General features: G+C 47.8%; 1 pseudogene; it reads left to right on the top strand.

The window, feature by feature from the left end:
• Positions 1–4,900: 4,900 nt before the first annotated feature.
• Positions 4,901–18,500, top strand: LOC121583955 (annotated as a pseudogene).
• The last annotated feature ends 274 nt before the right edge of the window (positions 18,501–18,774 follow it).

Raw genomic sequence — 18,774 nt, forward strand, 5'->3', positions numbered from 1 at the left:
ATCACAAGTTTACTGGATGTGGATATGGTGTAATAAAGGCAGTTTATTCAGAGGTAAATATATCTGGAATCGCGTTCACGGACCCGTTCGTCAAACTCTTAGGGAGCTATAAATTAAGCCCCATTACTTACCATATCAGATAAGAGAAATTGCTGCAGCTACATATATTTTACATCCTGGCCCTACATAGTTCACTATTTGCATCACTTACCAAAATATTACATGTGGTCATATATGCTTGGAAAGTGGAGATGCCATAGAACGTCAAAAAAGTAAACATTGCTGGAGACACATTGCCGTTTTGGAGAAGACATCGCGTTTGCTAGCGAAGAGATTTGTTGTGGCAAATGAACTTGGGCTGGGAATTGCCAGGAACCTCACGATAAGATATATGCATCAGCATTGCGAGTCTCATGATTCTATACGTATTGCGATTCGATACTGTGATTTTATTGCGCACCATATGTCTGTTGCAGAGGGATCAGAAAGCCATGAGAACGAGTTTTGATCAGTCATGGAAATAAAAGTGCTGAAAACAAATTTGCTCCCAATGTGAAAAGATTGAGAACAAGCTATGAAGGAACAATAATGGTGTTTTGGTGCAGGTACAGCCAACTAGCGCTAAAATATTGCGATATTGTCAATACAGTATATCGTAAAGTATCACTATGTAACTCGATTTCTTTCACCCCAATCCCTCAAATTAACGGTAAATAACTGAATTGTTTGCCCCACATTTAGCTAAGATGATTAGCTAGCCAGCTAAAATGTTTTATTTAGTTAGCAGTCGCATCTACAATAGTTTACTGTCAATAACATGTCTCCAAAAATGACGTGGTGTCTCCAATTGTGTTGACATTTTACAATTGCAATGCGCATCCATGAGTATCCACTTTCTGTAGCTCAGCTGGTAGAGCATGGTGCTTGTAACGCCAAGGTAGTGGGTTCGATCCCCGGGACCACCCATACACAAAAATGTATGCACGCATGACTGTAAGTCGCTTTGGATAAAAGCGTCTGCTAAATGGCATAATTATTATTATTATTATTATTATTATCTGAAGAGAGCCCCGAAACATTGTGTGCAGACATTTTATGCAATAAAAAATTGAAGCCGAAACAACAGGTGCAGACATTAAATGAAGTAGGTTCAATCTAGTAGTTCTGATCTTCTGATTGGTCCTGATGAGTTGGGCGAGGTCCCCTGCAGGCTACTGTCACTGTTGCATTGGCTCTGAGTCGGGTTCTCTGTCTTCAAATGTTCAGCCTAAGAGAGGGGATTTTTGTGTGTGTGTGTGTGTTTAACAGTGATGATGTGTGTGTGTGTGTGTGTGTGTTTAACAGTGATGATGTGTGTGTGTGTGTGTTTGTGTGTGTGTGTGTCCTCAGAGCAAGAACTCGTGAGTTGGAAGAACTGAGAGGCCTATGGCGTGGGTGTTGTCCTTGGCCACCTGCTGACAAGGCTGACAAGATAGGACCCTTTTGTCCATTGTTATTGGATAGGAACAGAACTTATAACCAGCTCCTGACCTAAATAGATCTTAGCACAACATTTTACTCAACATATCATATTCCATATTCACTATAACAAATATATTTACTACGACATTAGCAAGAACCGCCACATCCTCAGCCGGCTAATCCAGTGTGTGAAGTTTTGCGGAGTGTTTGAGTTAGCTTTGCGAGGCAAAGATGAAACTGAGGGCTCCACCAACCCTGGTAAGCCAACACTTTTGAGATCAGTCAATAAATGCTTCTGGTATTGACTTATATGCTGCCCCTGTCTTCATGTTGTTGCTGGACATATCTTTTTTTAAATGTGTGTAGGTCACCTAAATCATCAGAAAAATTGCCCCTCCTGAGAATTTTTTCAGGAGCCGCCACTGCATTTGACTAATAATGTACTGACATGTAGTGGTGTGGCCATATAGCTACGTCACTAGAGAGGGACAGAAAAAGGTACATTTGAAGAAAAAAACTATGAAACCCATGGCAGGATTAAACAGATTTGTATACAGATAAGATGTACTTGGCTCCCATCCCATGTGGGGGTGGAGGGGAACGAGGCAGTAGATGAACAGGTTAAACAAGCACTTAGTAGTGGGGATGTTGATGTTGAAGTTGAGCAAGGCAGAGGCAAAAAGACTGATATATACAGTGATGGTGCAGAGATGGCAGGAGCAGTGCAATAGAGATAATAAGGGAAGGCATTTATGTCAAGTACAGAGGAAAGTCAGGGAGGGGAGGACGGCAGGAAGGAACAGAAGAGAGGAGGCTCTTTTTTACAAGATTAAGGGTGGGACACAGCCTGTTGAATAAGACATTAAATGTGATAGGAAAGCATCCAACAGGAAAGTGTGATTATTGTCAGGAAACAGAGACCGTGGAGCATGTTGTCACGTTCGTTCATAGACGGGTCAGACCAAGGCGCAGCGTGATATGCATACATGTTTATTTTAACGAATAAACAACGACAAAACAATAAACCAACGAAACGTGACATCCAACGGTAACACACAACAAACCTCTCACGGAACAAGATCCCACAACCCACTAGTGCCAATAGGCTGCCTAAGTATGGTCCCCAATCAGAGACAACGAGCGACAGCTGCCTCTGATTGGGAACCACACCGGCCAACATAGATCTAGACCTACTAGATCCTATAACATAGAACAAGCACAACAAGGAATATACACACCCTGACTCAACATATAAGCGTCCCCTGAGTCAGGGTGTGACAGTACCCCCCCCAAAGGTGCGGACTCCGACCGCACAACATAAACATAACAGGGTAGGGGCCGGGTGGGCATTCCGCCTCGGAGGCGGATCCGGCTCAGGGCGTGACGACCTCTCACTCTTCGCCTCCCTGTTGCGCCCCTGGTCTGGTCTAGACCTCGGCGCGTTGCTTCCCCTCTCCTTCCTCCCACGATACGCCAGGCCCAGTCTGGACCCTGGTGTGGGAGACCCCGAACCTGGAGAGGGGCTGACGTCATGGTCTGGACTGGAGCCGCTGACCGGAGCTGGACTTGGCACCGGTGGAGCGGACTGCTCTGGCTCCGGAGTGGAGCCGCTGACCGGAGCTGGATCAGGCACCGGTGGAGCGGACTGCTCTGGCTCCGGAGTGGAACAGCTGACCGGAACTGGATCATTGGTGCGAGGAGTAGGAACAGGCCGGGCCGGGCTGGCGACGCACACCACTGACTTGGTGCGATGAGCAGGAACAGGCCGGGCCGGGCTGGCGACGCGCACCACTGGCTTGGTGCGAGGGGCAGGAACGGGTCGGGCCGTACTGGGAACACGCACCACTGGCTTAGTGCGGGGAGCAGGAACGGGCCGGACCGGACTGGCGACACGCACCACTTGCTTGGTGCGAGGAGCAGGACTGGGTTCCTTTATTAACCCCCGCTCCTTCTACTGCCTAACCAGCTCCTCTCGCCGTGCCTCTACCTTTTCCTTCTCCCTTTTAGCTTCCTGTAGCGCCTCCCTCTGACCGAATAACTCCTGCTCCCTCTGAACCAATAGCCCCCGTAACATGGTGGCCTCCTCTCCTAACCTGCAGAACCACCCTGTCGCGGCCTCCTGCTGCCTCGTCGTCCACACGGTGTGCCCCCCACAAATTTTTTTCTTGGGGTTGCCTCTCGGGTCTCCGTCGTCGGCACTCCTCTTTCCGTGAGGACAGAAACTCGTTGGAGCAGAAACTCGTTGTCGTCGTCATCCTCCGACTCCTCAGTATAATATTGTTCCCACTCCTCTTCCCATGGTCGTGGGGACCCAATCTGGAAACCAACCGGGTGCAGTGGTCGGGGCTCTTCTCTCTCGCTCCCCGACCACCCCTTTAGCCCCCCCAAAATGTTTTATTGCTACAGTGTGGGCAGTATCAGAGGGAAAGAGAGAGGATGAGATTTAGTATGAGGGATAAGGGGATACAGGAAATTAGTGTAAAGAGTATATTGAGTACAACGTCATTAGATATAGTCTCAAATATTTTGTTATCTTTTTTAAGAGCAACCTGGCTGGCAGGTAGGATTTAGTTTCTCCCTGTCTGTGGCCTACACTCCAGTACAGTAGGTGGTGGTAATGCACCATGACGTTGGATGCCAACCGCCGATAAACCCCACTGAAGAAGAAGAAGAAGAAGGTTTCAAAATGTCCAGTTGGTGGCAATACAACTTTTGGATGTAGTCTGCCATAAAACCCACAGAAGAAGAAGAAGAAAAACGATGAGCTTATAACAGTAAACATATTTTCAAATTCATACAAATACTACTGTTAATAATGCCATATGTTGTAGACTTTAAAGAGGATAAGTCAGCCTGCCTGCAAAATTGCTCACAACAATATAAGATAGTTAGCTAGTGTTGTTTCTAAAGGATAATGCTAATTATGCTGTTAGAACAAGGAGTCCGCTTACACTGCACTTTGATTATAAAGGTTTATTTATATCACAAGATTTCAGCGTAAGTTTACAGACATCTGCAGGCATCTGGAGAACAATGACCCAAAATAATATGTTGTTCTGTCCTCCTTTGTCTCAACCAAGTATTTATAATCTTTAACATGATATGGGTGGTTTTCCCTAGAGACCAATCCCATGACTCCACACAACAGACTTCCTCTGTTTTATGGGGTGCCCCTATAAAACTGCTCCCCAGATGCTTCCCTAAGCTGAATCAACATCCTCCAAGATACCATTTGCAAACGTTAGCAAAGTCATAAATTCCTTAGACACCACACTAGTCTCTCAAGTAGTTAACTAACAAGCAATGAAATCAGCCTAGCTCGATAACATGGTTTGCGAACTGTTGCATGTTTTTCTTGATTATTTGACTTCATACAACATTGTTGAAAGGTAACCTTATAATATTTAGAAGCTAGCTAGGTAACGTTTCAATTTAAACAATGTCGAGCATACATTAAAGTTTATATTTCAACCCAATGATGACCAATGTGGTCCATGCCAATGTGTTTGGCATTAATGATTGGGTGACTCCGTACAACATCTCCGTTCTGGCCTTACTGTACCAGATGATCACGTCAAAAACAATTGCTCTTCAGGAAAGAAGGCGCTTTAACAAACTCATCCTGCCTCTACAACAGGTCGGAATAGCTTATTGATCACCTTTACAACTTCAACTTTCCACTGTCAATTGCTTGCTTTTCTTTATCAAAGGTTTTGTCTGTCTATCAGGGTCCAGACTTGATTCATGGCCAATACCTGAAGACTGTGGAAGAATTGTGCCTTCAAACAGCATATGCTGTGAGATGCCAGTATGGATGAGTCCTCGATTCAATTGCAGTGACCTAGGCCTATTTGTAACGTAAGAGGTCAGTGCTGCATGTTATCTGCTCTTTCATCACACACATTTTATCCTTACAGGTTACATGAAATGGCTGATGGAGAGCTGAAGGACATGGAATGCTTCTTTGCCACCCTCCCCACTCCTTTCAGTGCTATTGATTCTGAGGCATTTAAGACCAGTGTTGTTGGCAAGTACACATAATTTGATCCAAGGGTCTAAGGGTTGGATCAAATGAGCACTGTGTCTAGTTAGAGAGCACTGCTATATGAATTTACTTAGAATTTATGGGACAGATTGCTCACTGAATGCTAGTCTCTCATCATGACAGCGTCCTCTGTATGTTTTTAGGTCTGTTCATGAGACGCATGCTCCTGGCCTACAACAAGCAGTCCTTCAGCCAGGTGTACAAACTGTACAAAGCCCTGCAGCACTACTACCAGAGTCACTACACCCAGCCTGGTGATGGCCATGGCCAGGTGGGGCTGCCTGCCCTGGCTGCAGATGACTCTGACATGGACCTCACCAGCACAGAGGACACTGTAGGGGAGAGCATGGAGAAGGAGGAGCTGGACACAGCACCGCTGCATGAGTCGGAGCTAAGGTTTGTATAATTAAAAGTAGAGGTGGTAGTAGAGGGGAGTACTGTGTCATCAGTTTATCCTTTGCAGTTTGCACATTTCTCGTTTTCCCTATTTGAGACCTTTTTTGTTCTATAGAACTGAGGACGCCCCAAGCAAGCAGTGTACTTCCTTGCTAGACAGGCGTACCTTTTAAAGAATGATGAGAACAAAGCCATGAAGCCAGCTGCCCTGCAGGATGAGCTGAACAACCCTGACTTTGCTGAGGCGGTGAGGCTTTACTATCAATTAATATGGACTCACTCAAACAAACATGACAGGAAATTTGTCTGAAACTAGAAGTGAGCTTTTGGTTTTCTGTGAATCTGATTTGTATCTGAGGCACCTGTTTTGTGTCTCTGCAGCATTACCTGAGCTACCTGAACAGCTTGCGAGTCCAGGACATCTTCATCTCCACCCACAGTTTGTTACATTACTTTGCCTCATCCTGTCGGGGAGCGAGGGAAAGAGCAACGGGGATGAGGGCTACGGGAGAAGTCTCCGCTACGCTGCCCTCAACCTGGCAGCACTGCACTGTCGCTTTGGACACTAGTGAGTAGTGATGGGCATAGATATGGAAAGTCTGTAGTCTGTATCAATATCAGTTGCAATTTTATCAGTTGCAATATCATGGCAAAATGAAAATCAACTCCAACTCTTGACTCAGTCAACAGGCTGACCTGGCTCTACAGGAGGCTATCCGCATCGACCAGGAGTCAAATTATCACGTGTGCCTGCAGCACTGCCTGGTAGGAGCTTTTACTTTTGTGTTATATGCCCAACATAAAGTATTTACACAAAATGTGTAGTCAAGGTTGGTCAGTGTCTATGTCACTTTCTCAGCACCAATACTGTACCTGTGTAATCATCCATGAATGTATTTGTATCTCTTTCAGAGTTGGCTTTACACAGCTCTGCGCTAACTGAGGACTCTGTGAAAATGGCTGCCCACTTCTGTCTACCGGTAAGAATAGCATGAGCCTGCAGATGAGACTGGAGCACTCCAGGTTTACTTACCGTTTTATCCAATAGATTCAGGAAACTGAGAGGCTATGGCAGTTCAGTAGATCCAGGTGTTTACTAACTCTCACATTACCACCCCCCTTGGTACCAGTGCACCAAATCTGGAACCAACAGGACCCTGAACAGGTTCTACCCCAAGCCATAAGACTGCTAAATAGCTAATCAAATGGCTACCCGGATTACCTGCATTGACCCTTTTTTGCACTAACTCTCTTGCACTGACTCTATGCACACACACACTGGACTCTACCCACACACTCACACATGCTTATACTGACACCCCAACACACAAAAACACACACACACTACATACGCCCACACACACAACACGCACACACATGCATACTGATGCCTCACACAAACATTCACACTCACCACATACGCTGCTGCTACTTTCTATTGTCTATCCTGTTGCCTAGTCATTTTACCCCTAGCTATATCTACATAGCTACCTCAATTACTTTGTACCCCAGCACATCGACTCGGTACTGTTACTCCCTGTATATAGCCATGATATTTTAACTCGTTATTGTTATTAATTATTTACTGTGTATTAATTCCTCGTGTCACTATTTTTTTGTGTGTAAAAATATATATACGGTACCAGTCAAAAGTTTGGACACATCTACTCATTCAAGGGTTTTTCTTTATTTTTACTATTTTCTACATTATAGAATAATAGTGAACACATCAAAACTATGAAATAACATATATGAAATAATGTAGTAACCAAAAAAGTGTTAAACAAATCTAAATATATTTTAGATTTTAGATTCTTCAAATAGCCGCCCTTTGCACACTCTTGGCATTCTCTCAACCAGTTTCACCTGGAATGCTTTTCCAACAGTCTTGAAGGAGTTCCCACATATGCTGAGCACTTGTTGGCTGCTTTTCCTTCACTCTCCAGTCCGACTCATCCCAAACCATCTCAATTGGGTTGAGGTCGAGGGATTGTGGAGGCCAGGTCATCTGATGCAGCACTCCATCACTCTCCTTCTTGGTCAAATAGCCCTTACACAGCCTGGAGGTGTGTAGGGTCATTATCCTGTTGAAAAACAAATGATAGTCCCGCTAAGCCCAAACCAGATGGGATGGCGTATCGCTGCAGAATCATGTGGTAGCCATGGTTAAGTGTGCCTTGAATTCTAAATAAATCACAGACAGTGTCACCAGTAAATCACCCCCACACCATAACACCTCCTCCATGCTTTACGGTGGGAAATACACATGCGGAGATCATCTGTTCACCCACACAGCGTCTCACAAAGACACGGCGGTTGGAACCAAAAATCTCCAATTTGGACTCCAGACCAAAAGACAAATTTCCACAGGTCTAATGTCCATTGCTCGTGTTTCTTGGCCCAAGCAAGTCTCTTCTTATTGGTGTCCTTTAGTATTGGTTTCTTTGCAGCAATTCGACCATGAAGGCCTGATTCACACAGTCTCCTCTGAACAGTTGATGTTGAGATGTGTCTGTGACTTGAACTCTGTGAAGCATTTATTTGGGCTGCCATTTCTGAGGCTGGTAACTCTAATGAACTTATCCTCTGCAGCAGAGGTATCTCTGGGTCTTCCATTCCTGTGGCGGTCCTCATGAGAGCCAGTTTCATCATAGCGATTGATGGTTTTTGCGACTGCACTTGAAGAAACTTTATAGGTTCTTGAAATGTTCCGGATTGACTGACCTTCATGTCTTAAAGTAATGATGGACTGTCGTTTCTCTTTGCTTATTTGAGCTGTTCTTGCCATAATATGGACTTGGTCTTTTACCAAATAGGGCTATCTTCTGTATACCACCCCTACCTTGTCACAACACAAGTGATTGGCTCAAATGCATTAAGGAGGAAAGAAATTCCACAAATTAACTTTTTAAGAAGGCACACCTGTTAATTGAAATGCATTCCAGGTGACTACCTCATGAAGCTGGTTGAGAGAATGCCAAGAGTGTGCAAAGCTGTCATCAAGGCAAAGGGTGGCTATTTGAAAAATCTCAAATATATTTTGATTTGTTAAACACTTTTTTTGGTTACTACATGATTCCATATGTGTTATTTCATGGTTTTGATGTCTTCATTATTATTCTACAATGTAAAAATAAAGAAAAACCCTTGAATGAGTAGGTGTGTCCAAACTTTTGACTGGTAGTGTATGTAACTCTGCATTGTTGGAAAAGGACCCGTAAGTAAGTATTTCACTGTTAGTCTACACCTGTTGTTTACGAAGCATGTGACAAATAAAATTTGATTTCAGAGGGGCTTTCCTTTCATTTTATTTTCTCTCTTCAGTACCTGGCATCTCTGGGCATTCAGTCCCTGGTCCAGCAGGGGTCAATTCAGGGCAAGACAGCTCATGAGCTCATGGACGCGCTGAAGGACACAGACATCCTGCACTGGAGGCACAGCCTGTCAGAGTTCATAGACATCAGCCTGGCTCAGACTACATCCATATGGAGGATATATGGCAAGAAGTGGGTCTCCTTCACTTATTCTGATATTACCTGACATAAGGAATCCACACTAAGCATAAACAATTCTAACCACAATGAGTTTAATATAAAATAATAAAACCTGGTTGTCAGTCACATATTTGGCAGAAATGTGAACCGCAGTTCACAGACAGTGAATGTCCATTCTTGATGTCAAGTCTTGACTAATTTAATTAATCCAACACAGATTCACTGACTGCGTGTCTGTAACATCCCTGTTCTGTCATGTCCTGTTAAACATATGCATTCCTCCAGCACCATGGCTCAGTGTCACGGTTTCGGCCGAGGCTGCTCCTCCTCCTGGTTCCGGCAGGCTTCGGCGGTCGTCGTCCCCGGAGTACTAGCTGCCACCGATCTATGTTTCATGTTCGTTTGGTTTTGTCTTTATGTTGTACACCTGTGTCTTGTTAGTCCTCGTTAGTGTCCTATTTAGTTCTTGTTGGTTGGGTTTGTCTTTGTGTGTGATTGCTCTTCTGTTTTCGTGTTGGAGCTACGTACTTCCCTCCAGTGTTTTGAAGAGGTTTTTCGCACATGTTAGTGCGCCGTTTGTTTGACGCCTGTGTGCGCCGTGATTTCGCCTTCGGGCTTATTGTGCTTATTTTCTACGTGAATATTGCACTAAAGTCTTTTGGACTGAGCTTCTGCGTCCTGCGCTTGATTCATGCACCACACCCACATTCAGCACCCCTTGACAGAATCACACACCAGAATGGAATCAGCAGGATCTGCAGTTACGCCTGAGTCGCTCGAGGAGCATGTCCGCGGCCAAGATGACCAGATACGACAACTGGGGACCGCTCTACAGGACGTCATCAACACCTTGCACCGATGGGAGGCCAGCGGGGTACCCACGCCTCCACCTACCCTGCCAACCCCATCGGCCGGTCCACCAGTCCCAGGTCCGGAACCCAGGGGGATTCCCGAGGGCGTATGACGGAACAGCTGCCGGGTGTCAGGGGTTCCTCCTGTAGGTGGAGCTCTACCTGGCCACTGTACACCCGGTGCCCTCGGGACACGAGAGCGTTTCCGCCCTCATCTCCTGTCTCACGGGCAAGGCGTTGGAGTGGGCTAACGCCGAGTGGAGGAAGATGGACGCCAACACCATCTCCTACGCCGAGTTCTCCCGTCGCTTCAAGGCCGTGTTCGACCATCCACCTGAGGGCAAAGCGGCGGGGGAGCGTCTAGTCCACTTGAGACAGGGGAGGAGGAGCGCACAGGCGTTTGCTCTAGAGTTCGGACTCTAGCGGCGGACGCAGGGTGGAATGAACTGGCCCTCATCGACCATTTTCGATGTAGCCTACGGGAGGACGTTCAACGTGAGTTGGCCTGCAGGGATACCCATCTTACCTTCGACCAGTTGGTCGATATGTCCATCCGTCTGGACACCCTGCTGGCCACCCGTGGGACGTCCCGAGGGGGGTCCGTCCATTCGCCCTCCGGCACCTCCGAGCCGAGCCCTATGGAGCTCGGGGGTGCCGGCGCTAGAGAAAGGAGGAGGAGGAGCCCGAGGGGGCCTGTCTCCTGCACCAAGTGCGGTCGTGGAGGGCACACTGCGGCCAGGTGCTGGGGAGGGTTCTCCGGGGAGAAGACAACAGGCCACGCACTGGGGGCCTCCCAGGTGAGTAGACGTCCCACTTACCCAGAGCTTTCTGTTGCGCACTTTTGTATACCTGTTTGTTTTCCACAGGTTGCACCTCATTCCCAGCATAAGGCGCTAGTAGATTCAGGCGCAGCTGGGAATTTTGTTGATCGGAAGTTTTGTTTAGATTTAGGGATCCCTCTCCTACCTGTTGACAAACCTTTTCCCATTCATGCCTTAGATAGCCGCCCGTTGGGGTCGGGGTTGATCAGGGAGATCACAGCGCCACTTAGGATGTGTGCGCAGGGGGGTCATGAAGAGACTATACAGCTGTATCTGATCGACTCTCCTGCGTACCCAGTGGTGCTGGGAATTCCCTGGTTAAGCACCCATAACCCTGCTATTTCGTGGCAACAGAGGGCTCTCGATGGGTGGTCTGCTCAGTGCGAGGGGCGATGTCTGGGTGTTTCCGTGGGGGCGACTTCGGTGGAAAGTCCAAACCAAGTGCCCGCACTGCACATTCCGCCTGAATATGGGGATTTAGCTCTCGTGTTTAGCAAAACTAGGGCGATGCAGTTGCCTCCTCATAGACAGGGGGATTGTGCGATTGATCTCCAGGCAGGAGCAGCGCTCCCACGGAGCCATGTGTATCCTTTGTCTCAAGAGGAGAGAAAAGCTATGGAGACTTACATAGCCGAATCTTTGAGACAGGGATACATTCGGCCCTCCACTTCTCCCGCCTCCTCGAGCTTCTTTTTTGTGAAAAAGAAAGATGGAGGGTTGCGCCCGTGCATTGATTACCGTGGTCTCAATCAGATTACTGTGAAATACAGTTATCCACTCTCTCTGATTGCGACCATGACGGAGTCATTGCATGGAGCGCGGTTTTTCACAAAACTGGATCTCAGGAGCGCGTATAACTTGGTGCGCATTAGGGAGGGCGACGAATGGAAGACAGCGTTTAGTACCACGTCAGGTCATTTCGAGTATCTTGTCATGCCATATGGGTTGATGAATGCTCCATCAGTCTTCCAATCCTTCGTAGATGACATTTTCCAGGATATGCAGGGGCAAGGGGTGGTCGTGTACATTGATGATATTCTGGTGTACTCGTCTACCCGAGCCGAGCATGTAACCCTGGTGCGTCGTGTATTGAGGAGGCTGTTGGAGCACGACCTATATGTCAAGGCAGAGAAATGTCTGTTTTTCCAGGAGTCGGTCTCCTTTTTGGGTTATCGGTTGTCCACGTCAGGGGTGAGAATGGAAGTGGATCGTGTGTCCGCTGTGCGTAATTGGCAAACCCCAACCACTGTAAAAGAGGTGCAGCAGTTCTTGGGCTTTGCGAATTACTACCGGAGGTTTATCCGGGGTTTTGGACAGGTGGCAGCTCCCATCACGTCCATTCTGAAAGGGGGTCCGGTGCGCCTGCAGTGGTCAGCTGATGCGGACAGGGCCTTTGGGAGACTGAAGGACCTGTTTACGTCGGCTCCGGTGCTGGCGCATCCGGATCCCGCATTACCCTTTCAGGTTGAGGTGGACGCGTCTGAGGCAGGTATAGGGGCCGTTCTCTCTCAACGGTCCGGCTCGCCACCTAAACTCCTCCCCTGTGCCTTTTACTCTAAAAAGCTCAGCCCGGCGGAGCGTAACTATGACGTTGGGGACAGGGAGCTGTTAGCTGTAGTTCAAGCCCTTAAGGTGTGGAGGCATTGGCTTGAGGGGGCTCAACACCCTTTCCTCATTTTGACTGACCATCGGAACCTGGAGTACATCCGGGCAGCGAGGAGACTGAACCCTCGCCAGGCTCGATGGAGTATGTTTCTCACCAGGTTCGTCTTTAAAATCACGTACATCCCTGGGTCCCAGAATGGTAAGGCAGATGCACTGTCCCGGCGGTATGACACGGAGGAGAGGTCCGTTGAGCCTACTCCCATACTACCGGAGTCTTGCCTTGTGGCACCGGTGGTGTGGGAGGTCGATGCCGAAATCGGCGAGCGTTGCGTGCATCGACCCCAGCCCTCCACAGTGTCCTGAGGGTCGGAAGTACGTTCCGCTCGAGATTCGGGATCGACTCATTTACTGGGCTCACACGTCACCCTCCTCTGGACATCCGGGTATTGGCCGGACAGTGCATTGCCTTAGCACTAAATACTGGTGGCCTACTTTTGCTAGGGATGTGAGGGTTTATGTCTCCTCCTGCTCGGTGTGCGCCCAGTGTAAGGCGCCCCGACATCTGCCCAGGGGTAAGTTACAACCCCTGCCCGTTCCACAATGACCATGGTCCCACCTCTCGGTGGATTTTGTGACAGACCTTCCCCTCTCTCAGGGGAATACCACCATCCTGGTCGTTGTGGACCGGTTCTCGAAGGCCTGTCGTCTTCTCCCTATGTCGGGTCTTCCTACTGCCCTACAGACCGCTGAGGCCCTATTTACCCACGTCTTCCGGCATTACGGGGTACCCGAGGATATAGTGTCTGATCGAGGCCCCCAGTTTACCTCCCGTGTTTGGAGAGCGTTCATGGAGCGTTTGGGGGTCTCGGTTAGCCTTACCTCAGGGTACCACCCGAGAGTAATGTGGGCAGGTAGAACGTGTCAACCAGGATGTGGGTAGGTTTCTGAGGTCGTATTGCCAGGACCGGCCTGAGGAGTGGGCACGGTACATTCCCTGGGCCTAGATGGCCCAGAACTCTCTCCGCCACTCCTCTACCAACCTAACCCCCTTCCAATGTGTGTTAGGTTACCAGCCGGTTCTGGCACCGTGGCAGCAGAGCCAGATCGAGGCCCCTGCGGTGGATGATTGGATGATGCGCTCGGAAGAGACGTGGAACGCTGCCCACGTCCACCTGCAGCGGGCCGTCCTTCGTCACAAGGCGAGCGCCGATCTCCACCGCAGTGAGGGGCCGGTGTACGCACCCGGAGATCGAGTCTGGCTCTCTACCAGAAACCTACCCCTCCGCCTGCCCTGCCGGAAGCTGGGTCGGCGGTTTGTGGGGCCCTTTAAAGTCCTGAGAAGATTGAACGAGGTGTGTTATAGGTTACATCTACCTGTTGAGTATAAGAATATTAACCCCTTGTTCCATGTGTCTCTTCTCAGGCCGGTGGTAGCTGGTCCACTCCAGGACAATGAGATAGGAGAGACTCCTCCGTTCGGTCCATCTTGGACTCCAGACGCCGGATGGGGGGTCTCCAGTATCTCGTGGAGTGGGAGGGGTACGGCCTGGAGGAGCGGTGCTGGGTGCCGCGGAGGGACATCCTAGACCCATCTCTCCTGTCGGAGTTCCACCGGGACCATCCCGCGCGCCCTGCTCCGCGTCCTCCTGGTCGTCCCTGAGGCCGGGGTCGGCGCACGGCTGGAGCCGCGCGTCAAGGGGGTACTGTCACGGTTTCGGCCGAGGCTGCTCCTCCTCCTGGTTCGGGCAGGCTTCAGCGGTCGTCGTCCCCCGAGTACTAGCTGCCACCGATCTATGTTTCATGTTCGTTTGGTTTTGTCTTTATGTTGTACACCTGTGTCTTGTTAGTCCTCGTTAGTGTCCTATTTAGTTCTCGTTGGTTGGGTTTGTCTTTGTGTGTGATTGCTCTTCTGTTTTCGTGTTGGAGCTACGTACTTCCCTCCAGTGTTTTGGAGAGGTTTTTCGCACATGTTAGTGCGCCGTTTGTTTGACGCCTGTGTGCGCCGTGATTTCGCCTTCGGGCTTATTGTGCTTATTTTCTACGTGAATATTGCACTAAAGTCTTTTGGACTGAGCTTCTGCGTCCTGCGCTTGATTCATGCACCACACCCACCTTCAGCACCCCTTGACACTCAGCAGCAGGCCTAGCTCCTTCTGAACATGAACAGCCTGGAGTAGGTCAACTTTTGGGTCCAGCAGAACAACACAGAGGCCTTTGCTGTGGCCCTCTGCCACCTGGTTGTGCTGCATGCTGAACAGATACTGTATTTACTAGTTAGTACACCTCTTCCCACTATCTCTGTCTCCACCCCTATCTGTCTTCTGTCCCACTGTCACATCTCCCTCAGGGCTGTTTCACAAGCATTGATGTGGTCCAGATTACATCTCAAATAAAATAAAATAAAATAAAATAAAATGTTATTGGTCACATGCGCCGAATACAACAAGTGCAGACATTACAGTGAAATGCTTACTTACAGCCCTTAACCAACAGTGCATTTATTTTTAACAAAAAAAGTAAAAAATAAAACAACAACAAAAAAAGTGTTGAGAAAAAAAAGAGCAGAAGTAAAATAAAATAACAGTAGGGAGGCTATATATACAGGGGGGTACCGTTGCAGAGTCAATGTGCGGGGGCACCGGCTAGTTGAGGTAGTTGAGGTAATATGTACATGTGGGTAGAGTTAAAGGGACTATGCATAAATAATTAACAGAGTAGCAGCAGCGTAAAAAGGATGGGGTGGGGGGGCAGTGCAAATAGTCTGGGTAGCCATGATTAGCTGTTCAGGAGTCTTATGGCTTGGGGGTAGAAGCTGTTGAGAAGTCTTTTGGACCTAGACTTGGCACTCCGGTACCGCTTGCCGTGCGGTAGCAGAGAGAACAGTCTATGACTAGGGTGGCTGGAGTCTTTGACAATTTTGAGGGCCTTCCTCTGACACTGCCTGGTACAGAGGTCCTGGATGGCAGGAAGCTTGGCCCCAGAGATGTACTGGGCCGTATGCACTACCCTCTGTAGTGCCTTGCGGTCCGAGGCCAAGCAGTTGCCATACCAGGCGGTGATGCAACCAGTCAGGATGCTCTCGATGGTGCAGCTGTAGAATTTTTTGAGGATCTGAGGACCCATGCCAAATCTTTTCAGTCTCCTGAGGGGGAATAGGCTTTGTCGTGCCCTCTTCACGACTGTCTTGGTGTGTTTGGACCATGATAGTTCGTTGGTGATGTGGACACCAAGGAACTTGAATCTCTCAACCTGTTCCACTACAGCCCCGTCGATGAGAATGGGGGCGTGCTCAGTCCTCTTTTTTTTCCTCAGGAGATGTTCACTGGTACTGACTGTGAGTGAGACTTGGTTTAGTTACATGTTCCTCCAGGGCTTGTATGGGGCTGTGTCTGAGGTCCTGAAGCATCTGAAGGAGCAGTTTCCCCCTCACACCCAACATGCCAAGGTGAGGCAATCTGAACTCCTACTTATCTCTATCCATCAACTTTAGACTTGACCTCGATCACCATGTTTGGCACTTTTCTATTGATATAGTATACAGAAACACCATTGCCTCCTTATAGTAGGCAATGGCACTGACATGGCTGGTATGAAGTGGACTTTAGTGAATTCTAAAGGTTTGTGTCATCTATCACCCAGCTGTGGATGCTATGTGACCTCAAGATCCAGTTTGACACAGCTATGAAGGATGGGAAATACCACTTGGCAGAACCCATGTCACAGCCATTGCTGCCTTGAACAAAACAGAGAGTCTTTATAGCTAAGGAAGTGTCTTGACTCAGAACACAGAACACCTTTACACAGTCTTCCAGTGTTCTAGTTCAAGGGTTCCCAAACTTTTTCACTCGGGGCCTCCCTTCCAGCATTGGTTAACACCTACCAACAAAACACCAAATGATGGAATTTCTCGTCAAAGAATGGTGTCGCATCCCTTCAATAGAGTTCCAGACACTTGTAGAATCTATGCCAAGGTGCATTGAAGCTGTTCTGGCGGCTCGTGGTGGCCCAACGCCCTATTAAGACACTTTATGTTGGTGTTTCCTTTATTTTGGCAGTTACCTGTGTATGTGTCATGTTAACAGGAAAGCTCAAGTGCTGAAGGCGCTGAACTGGACCACTGAAGTGTACAATATCCTGCAGAGGCTGCAGCTGTACAGTGAGAAGACCAAGTACACAGAGATGATCATCAGGTAAGCCAGGACACTAAATGCAAACACCAGACTTCATCTGTCGATGGAGTCCTAGAATGTTGTGTGAATATGTATTTATCAAATTGTCAAAGCTATTTGTTTGGGTAAGGGTTGTGTGGCTGTGTTTATATTTGTGTGTATGCCTTGTGCAGGGTGATGCTGGCCACTGCAGAGTTGCATTGAGAGTCGTCAGGTGTTGCCACAGCCCTTGCTCTCCTGCTGCAGGCTCTGGCCAGACAGCGCCACCTACAGGCCCTGGCCTCTGAGACCATCCTGCACCTGGCCTTCACTCAGGTCAACACAACACACGCCTGTTATGGCCAACACCATTGTTTGCTCGGTATACACACATATTCTCAGATATACAAATCTTCAATCCTTTGACCTTAGACGGAACTGCATACTGTATGCAAAGCAAACTCCCACATGTAGGCAAAACAAGGAAATTCATACTGGGTTATATTTAAAAACTCCATCAATAGTTTGTGTTGTTTTCTGTCACCCTGTCCAGTTGATGCTGGGAGTGCTGGAGCAAATCAAATCAAATCAAATTGTATTTGTCACATGCTCCGAATACAACAGGGATGTAGCTCAGTTGGTAGAGCATGGCATTTGCAACACCAGGGTTGTGGGTTCGATTCCAGTATGAAAATAAATAAAAATGTATGCACTCACTAACTGTAAGTCGCTCTGGATAAGAGCGTCTGCTAAATGACTAAAATGTAAAAATGTAATGTAAATGTGTAGACCTTACAGTGAAATGCTTACTTACAAGCCCTTAACCAACAATGCAGTTTTAAGAAAGAATACCAAAAAAAATCTCAAAAAATACTATATAAAATAATACTAAATAAAAGTAACAAATAATTAAAGAACAGCAGTAAAAATAACAATAGCGAGGCTATATACAGGGGGTACCGGTACCGAGTCAATGTGCGGGGGCACCGGTTAGTCGAGGTAATTGGGGTTATATGGACATGTAGGTAGAGTTATTAAAGTGACTATGCATAGATAATAAACAGAGAGTAGCAGCAGTGTAAAAGAGGGGTGGGGGGGCAATGCAAATAGTCTGGGTAGCCATTTGTCCTTCATGAGTCTATTCTGGCCAACGGAGCAGTCATGGATAAGGGCAGAGCTCTGCTGCTGGCAGCCTGCTGGCAGATGGCCATGGCTGGGTCCCGGCCCAAAGGTCAGAGGCATGCAGGTAACACACATCCCCAACACCAAAACTTCATATCACTATCTCAAAGAAATGTACACGTTTGTTGGTGGTTATGATAACTTTACCATTTGAGTACACATAGGAGTCTTTCAGCATCGTATTTTTCTTTTGAGTCACATAAGCAGTACCAGCAATGAGAATTACACTACAATTTTGAACATTTACACAACCCCAACGTCTGATTCCCTGTTGTCTCCCTCCAGGTCTGGGCCAGGCTGTGCAGACGCTGGGTGAGGCTGTAGCCTACTTCTCCATGCTGGACTGTAAGGAGCGTCTCCGTGACGTCCACTACCTGCAGGCCCGACTGCACCACACCCTGGGCCAAACCCCCCAACGCAACAAATGTGCCATGCTGTTCTGCCTCCTGGACCAGGAGCTGCAGGAGCCGGGGGCAGCCGTTGCCATGCGTCTCTAAACAGTCTTAACCACCTGAACACAGACAGGTACATATACTAATCTTTGTCATGGACTTTGCATTTTATGCTATCTTTTGTTTCAAATTGCTGCATTACTTGTGTGTGCAAACGTGTATCATCTCTCTACAATATAAAGATCTGACATCAAGTCTCTAATCTTATCTCCCAAGTTTGTTGTCCTTTTTTTTGATTGGACACACCTAGTAAGCAATACTATACACATTAAAAAGTGAAATACAGTAACTATGTTATCATACAAATACAACTCCAAGT

The sequence above is a fragment of the Coregonus clupeaformis genome, chromosome 16, assembly GCF_020615455.1.
Source record: "Coregonus clupeaformis isolate EN_2021a chromosome 16, ASM2061545v1, whole genome shotgun sequence".
Lineage (NCBI taxonomy): Eukaryota > Metazoa > Chordata > Actinopteri > Salmoniformes > Salmonidae > Coregonus > Coregonus clupeaformis.